The sequence below is a fragment of the Tenrec ecaudatus genome, chromosome 3 (genome assembly GCF_050624435.1).
Source record: "Tenrec ecaudatus isolate mTenEca1 chromosome 3, mTenEca1.hap1, whole genome shotgun sequence".
NCBI classification, from domain to species: Eukaryota; Metazoa; Chordata; class Mammalia; order Afrosoricida; family Tenrecidae; genus Tenrec; species Tenrec ecaudatus.
In genome coordinates this window covers 144,531,540-144,539,284 of record NC_134532.1, presented here as the reverse complement: position 1 = coordinate 144,539,284, position 7,745 = coordinate 144,531,540, and positions in this window count along the sequence as shown.

The window sequence follows — 7,745 nt, the reverse complement described above, 5'->3', positions numbered from 1 at the left end:
AAAAGGGAATGTTTCCCTGAATTTGTTTGTTTCCAGTAAGGCTTAGCTTCACATTTCTGTTCACAATGACTAAACCCTAATTGGGATAGATGAGAGCAAACCTCAGCCTTTGCCTGTGTGTCAACCAATACTCGAGTTTTTCTCTTCCTTATTCTGATAGGTGAAATGTTTTATAGATTTGGTCTAATTTATATTAGATTGCTTGAGTCAGATTTTCAATTTTATACTGTATTGAGTGAACCAGATTTTAAAATTCTAAACTCTGGGGAACTTTATAGAAGAAATAATGTGGGCAGATTTCTTGTCAAGTGATATTTGAACTTTAGCCTTCTATGAAGTAAAAAGTACTAATAATGACTTAGAAATGTTATTACAGTCAGTGTTTGTGTTTTAGTCAAATAGTATAGATGCTAATGAGTGAAATGAATTCTATTGACTTCCAGAGAGTCTGTTCTAACTCATGGTGACCTTGTAGGGCAGAATCGAATTTCTCATAATATCTCCCAGGCTGTAAAGCTTGGCTAAAATAGATGCTTCATCTCTTTCCCTGGTGTGCTTGAACTACTAAGCTTTCAAATAGCAGCCGAGCGTGTTAACCACTGCACCACCAGGTCTTCTCCAATGCCCAAAATTAATAAAACAAAACAAAAACACTGCTTGTGTCCACAAAGTACAAGAGCAATATGTGAATAGAAACGTGAGGGAATTCGTTTAATTTTTTCCCCTTTATTCCTCCTAACATGTATCCCAGGAGCCCTGGTAACACAATGCAAGCACTTGGTGATTTCGGTTGCATTAGGAACTCATCCGTGCATCTGCAGGAGGAAAATCCCTGCAGTTTGTTCCCCTCAAGGAAGGTTTCACAGTGTCCCTGGGTTTCACAGCCTAGAAAACCTTGTGGGACTGTTCTCTCTCATGTTTCTCTCTGGCTTGAAATGGACTGAGCAACCCATAGCAACAGTGGTGACAACACATTTAGAGTGGTTCCCAAGGGGCCCGAAGATAAACTCTTTCAGACACTAACAGAAAGGTTAGAGGCTTGAGTTCATTCAAAGGCTTGAGTTCATTCAGGAGAAAGGTGATTTCCACTCGAAAGACAAACCATGGACAAGTCACGGAGGAGCACAGTTCTACTATGACCGGTGGATTTATCAGGAATCAGAATCAACTAAACATATTTCGTGAAGACATTTAAGGACTATAATCAGAAAAGCAATATTTTAGTTAGGTTGCTGGAGACATGCTTTGTTGTATCATTGACTATACACTATGGTTGTCATTTGTTTAGTTTTAGTAAGGAATTGAAAAATCTGTGACATTCTACAGAGTTCCAGAACTGATTGTGTTTGGTGTTGTGTCTCACTTGCTTTATTTCTATGAAAACGGAGACATTTCTGTCTTTGATCTAATTTATATCAGATTGCATATTGTATTGTCTGCAGAAAACAAAGACCTTCTTCATCCTTCCTCGGTCTGTTGGGTGTCTGAGCGCAGGAGAAACAGCCTTTGTGTGGTCTGCCCACGGCAGGACTAGGTGCCGAGAGTGAATCTTGGCCTTTGTGGGACAGCAGGTCTGGACAGCTTAGCCTGCTGCACAGCCAACTGAGAAGGCCTTCGGATCTAATCTGGCCCAGAAGGCTGCACATATTTTTGCCTCGATAGACCCTTTCATGTTCAACGGGAGCCTCTGCAGCGACGATGAGGTCCTCCATATTGCTCACACAAAGCTACCGTACGGGACAGAAAATCTGGCTCTTTAACCCTCTGGCTGCGGCACATGACTATTTGGCTAGCAAAATGGAAAAATGTTGACAGCCTAAGGTTTAAATGATTAGTAACAGGTTTTTGAGTGATTTTTTCCAGAATGTGCTAGTATAAATAGAGGACTGTTAAAGTGTGGTTTGTGGGATTTTTCTCCTTTTTGGTATTGTGATTTGGTATTGTGATTTGTTTGTTTCCATATCTTTTCATAACACATTCCCTTTTATGACTGAATACATCCAATCCAAATCCCCAAATGCAGGCATCAAGAGAAAGTGCTCACCTATGAGAACCGTGCAACTAATTCAGTTGTCTACATCCCAAGCGCAGATGGGCCTTTAATCTCATATACTCTATCTATTATTCACATGACATTAGTTTAACCTGTCCCAGATCCAGTTCACTATCTTGAAGATCAGAAACGAATACTAGCATTTTAAAATTTTAACCCTAAATTTGAGAATTTCCCCCTTTAATGAATACTTGGCCAATTGTATTAAAAAGTTGGTACCTAACATAAGTGTGTTGTGCTTTATTTTTTCAGTTGGTTCTATATGTACTTCAATTACTGACTTATAAACAACAAAAACGCCATGATAAGTCAATAAGTCATAGATAATACCTGCACATTGTAATGAAGGCTTATATTAAGATAGCATCTGACAAAAGTAGATTTGTCACAAATTATTGCAAAGCTGAGAGCTTATCTTGGTGAAATAGCTCAAATGATCTCAGATCCAGCTAACCTGGTTCTCTAAAAATGGATCATGGCGATATTCTCTTAGAAGCATAGTTGCTTAGTTCGAAAGTATAGCTTTCCAAACAACTTTATTGCTTAAAAATATGTAATTGAGCCAACCATTTGCTATATTATGGGCTATGTTGAGGAAAAGTCTCTTCGTGGTAAGAAGGTGCTAACCTGGTTGGCTGCTAACAGAAAGGTTGGGTGTTTATCCAGAAGTACCTCGAAAGTAGTGTTTGCTGATCTACTTCTAGAAATCAGCCACTGAACAATCTATATTACAAAGCTCTACGTTGGTACACGCAGTGCCATGAATCAGAAATGATTCCGCTGCAGCTGTGGTCATTGCTTGTAAAGATGAAGGCCAGGAAGTCTACCTTGCTATGACCGTATGCGTTTGATGCACAACATGCCTTTTGGCTTTTTAATATGATAGAAAGCAGAGCATCAAAATATCAAAAGCTGGAAAGGAATGTGTTTATCACCAAAAAAAAAGACACATCAGACACAAGCAAAATGAAAGCCTCTATGACTTAAACAGAGACCCAGAGGCCATCATTTGAACAGAACAAGATGATATAGTTTGGATCAGAGTCAGAAAAGGAGTGTGATGAATTATTTCACCATACATACTTAATCTGAATGCTTGAGAATTTTGACTGCATTAAGAAGAATACAGTATTAAAATTGGAGAAACACTCATTTGTAACCCGTGATCTACAAGTGACAGAGCTCTGTGTAGCAGAGTTCTACTTTGGTACATGAGGTGGGGACATGGAATTGCTTAAATTGAAGAGGATTTGAAGATCAAGGATCAAAGACTTCTGTCTTCAATATAAATAAAACAAAATATTCATAACTGAACAAATGAGCAATGTCATGATAAACGGAGAAAAAAAATTTAAGTTGTTAAAGATTTTGTTTTTACCTGGATCAACTACCAACACCCAAGAAACCAAATAATGTATTACACTGTGAAAATCTGTTGCAAAATATCACTTTAATTTGGTAAAAGAAAAGTTTTCACTTTGAAGTTTAAGGTGCACTTGGTCCAAACTATGACATTTTCAATCACTTCATATGTATATAAAAGCTACTTGATGTATAATAATTGAGGGAAATGGATACATTCAATACTGATGTTGACAAAGAATATTGAATACACCACAGAGTGCTGGAATGAACATATGTGTTTTGGAAGATGTATAGCTAGACTACTCCTTAGAAGCAAGGATGGCTTTGGATATGCTATCAGTAGGGACTGCTTCCTAGAGAAAGACGCTATCTAAGTAGAGGGTTAGCAAAATTGAAGAAGACCTTCAGTGAGATAGATTGACACAATCGAGGCAACAATAGACTCAGACAGAGCAACCACTGTGAGGATGACTTAAGACCTGTTCATTTTCGCATAATATTGCTATGAGCTGAACCACCACCACCACGATTCTGTAAGCAGGAGTTAAATATTCAGCTGCTAGCTGAGGTCTATGGATTGAAGGCACCCACTGCTGGGTGAGATAAAGACTTGGTGGTTTGCTTTCCCAACGTTTACAGCCTTGAAAATCCTTTGGAGGAGTTTGACTCTGTCCTACAGAGTTTCTGTAAGTGAGACTGTCACAGCTTTATCTATCTATCTATCTATCTATCTATCTATCTATCTATCTATCTATCTATCTACCTATCTATATTCCTTCTGATTTTAATGGTCCCCAGATAATACTGCCTCCTTCTTTTTCACTCATCATCTTACAATATTTGATCTGAGCTTTGGCATTCATTCCCAAAATGTGAATCGTTATTCATTTGATGAAAAGCTATTTTAATTACAATTCGCAGAAATATAACTGACATGCATCATACTCAAATTTTTTTTTGGTGATCCAAATGAGTTTTTATTAAGGAGAGAAGGTGATAGAGAAAAGAAGAGAAAGAGAAGAGAGGAGAAGAAAAGAGAAAGAGGGGAGAGAGGGGGGAAGAAAGGATTGAGAGAGAGAGAGAGAGAGAGAGAGAGAGAGAGAGAGACCACAGCAAAAGAGCCATATTCAAATTTTATTCACATTCTTAGACTATGGTCATGGGGATTCATTGAAGACCCCATCCATGTAGGGGCCCTGCAAATGGATGTTGAGTTTCCACTATCACCCTTAGCATTCTGCAAATTGGGTATTTAAAATTTAACCTACAGATGTTTCCCTCCTCCAAGTCTGGGTTTTAAGTTACAATTTTTGGATCACAGAGGCTGGTGTGCTTTGGACGTTTGGACTTAGCTGGCTCCTACATTTAGATGGCTACTTATTTTGAGACAAGCCCTCAGGCACTATTTCTCTAACAGGTATCTGATTTCCTCACCACCCTTTAGTACCAAGAAAGCATTACAACGTGGATTTTAGCAGCTGTAGTTTGGCTGCAATGTAACACCTTGTCATTAGAGCTCCCTTTTAAACCATTTTGAATTTATTCTGGTTTTAAAACATCTTTCTGCGTTCTTTTCAGTGGAGGGTTTTGTTTTTCTCCCACTAACCCCCATCTTCACCCCTCACCTAGATTGAGGTTTTCCTCTGTTTTGTTTGATCCTTGCTGCGGGGTCCTTTTTGGTTGATTTTTGTCTTAGTTTTGTATGTTTTCTGTGCAGAGAACTAAGGGTGGGGAATCGATGAAGATAGCAACTGGACTAATAATGATCAGGAGGTATGAAAAGGGAGGTAGGGAAGGAGAAACGGGGCATGATCCAAAATTGATTGTGGTGATGAAGGCATAACCCTTCTTAACATAATCAAATGATTGAACACGATTATATGTTATTTATCTCTAAACAACTTTACAATAATCTTTATGTTATTGAGATTCACATACTTAAAACTAGTAGGGTAAGACTAACTAAAGGTTGGCTAGATCCAATGGTTAAAAACTATCAATAGACCTCAGTCTTTCTTCATATTTTTGTTTTCTTCTTCTTCGGTGGCTTTATTTGCAAACAGACTTTACTGATAAAAAGACACAAATGACCACCAGGAACACTGAGCTCATGTTTGTAGCTGGTGATCCCGCTGTCTCCCAGGACCCTTAAGGTGTCATTATTTTCTTTCTTGATTGGTCGTCTTGTACCGTTCAGCAAAAGATGAGGAGCTAAGCCCCACGGAAAGACATTAAAAAAAAGAATCACTAACTTAAGAAAGAACCTTGTTCCAAAAAAGAAAGTGACAAGCAGCTTGAAAGGGAAAATGTTTTTATTACAAATTCTATTACAGTAATATTAGTCTGTGTCCTTTTTCTGAGGTTGTCTTCACCAGTGTAGGCATTTCAACGTCATCTGGCCAATATTGAAACAAAGATTCCTTTTATGTTGTTGGATATGGCACTGTTACTTAACACTGATCAAATATACAAACCAAGATAATACCTATGTTAGCCTGTACATTAGGAAAACATCCCAGCCCAGTGAAGATCAGGTCCATAAGTCCAATATTTAGCCCGTATATCTGATACCGATCTATAAAGTACTCTTCAGACTCAGGAAATACATGCAATGATGCTGCATGCAGGAGGATCACAGTCCAGTGGGTAGGTAGTCTTGTGGATCCAGTGGCATTGTAAGCATGGCAGAGGCATTCAGCACTGGCATTCAGCACTGCCAGAGGTCTCCACATGCCTTCTCCAACACCCAGGGCTACATCAGGGTAGGTCCATATGGCTTCTCCTCGGGGATGTCTTTCAGGGAGTCAGCCTTGTCAGTAGAGAGTCTCCAAGGGAGTGAGTCAATACAGAGAGTCTCTCTTGCCTTTAAGAAGGAAAATCAGGAGTTCCCAGAATCCTCAGGAGAAGGCCATGTCCACACAGAGGCCTCATTGGCTATCTCCTGGCTAGACTTCACCCCTACACTCTTAATCCTCACATTGACACCATACTATGTAACTGCCACAATACCTTAAACTTTTGTTAAACAATTCTCCCTTCTTAATACCAGTAGAATACGCATATGTGCATTATATGTATTTGTTCTCTGCCTCAGATTTAGTGAAACCATCTTATCATGCCTGAAATTTTCACCTGAAGAATCTTCAAATTAGCACACTTTCCTCTAATCTGTTTTCCATCTTGCACATCAGTATCTTTTAAAAACAAAAATGTGATGATTTTGCTTATGTTTTAAGTCAATTCACCCACTTAATAACTTATTCTCCTTCACTGCATGCTCTAGTCAAAGTTTAAGCCAAACTAGGATAGCATTTTTAAGTTTGTCAATCTATCCATACTTGACTGCCTCTGAACACACAATTCCTTAGTCCTTGATTGTTTTATAACCCATTATTTTAAACTTGCTAATCTCACAAGGTCTATTTCAAATTTCCTTAAACAGATTTGGCAATTTCCTCTTTTGAGCCACACATCTTTTGCATGATTCTATTAGTGCACTTTAAATATATATATATTTGTTTAGTATTGTTTTCTCTCTAAGGAGTGGACTCTTAGGGAATAATATGCTATTTGATTAATCTTGGTAGTGTTTTCTGAATTGCCCATTGTCAATCATACTGCATAGAAAACTGGGTAAAAATCAATCCTGCATTTAATAAGTGCATACATGCATGCAGGAAGGAATGACTGTGATGGTAAATTTTGATCATTTAAGTAATAAAAGCAATGACTCATCCCCTCCCCCCCAAATAAACAACTTTATTTTTAGGAAATTTACACCTTTAATTCTAGATATTAATACATTATGCAATATTCATAGCTTATACTTTATTTTAAACATTTCAAACACTTTCATACTCACTGAAAACATAATCTGTCTGGGTCATGGTAGACTAAAAGAGACCCCGTTGCTCATCAAGTGTGTAAAACAAAGGTGCAGAATGACTTATTGTCTATCCAGGTTCATGGAAAATGTTAATGGCAGAACTAGATGAAAAAAAGTCCTGTTTCCCTCATCATTTAAAAGAAAAAATGAGGACTATTCTCCAGGATCAAGTTAGAAGGCAAGAACATCTTATTTTAATCAATTATAAAAGTTCTCCTTCTTCAATCAAAGAAAGGTATTAGTGAAATGAATGAGAGTAATTAAATCCAATTTAGTCATGCAAATGAGTTTAATTAAAAGAAATCTACCCTTTAATAACTTCAGGGGAAAATGCAGTTCCTTATGGAGTTTGAAATTTAGTTAAGCTCACAAGACACAATAGCTGAACTGATGAGACCACACTGTTGTAATCTGCTTGTGTAAATATTGACACATGTCGCA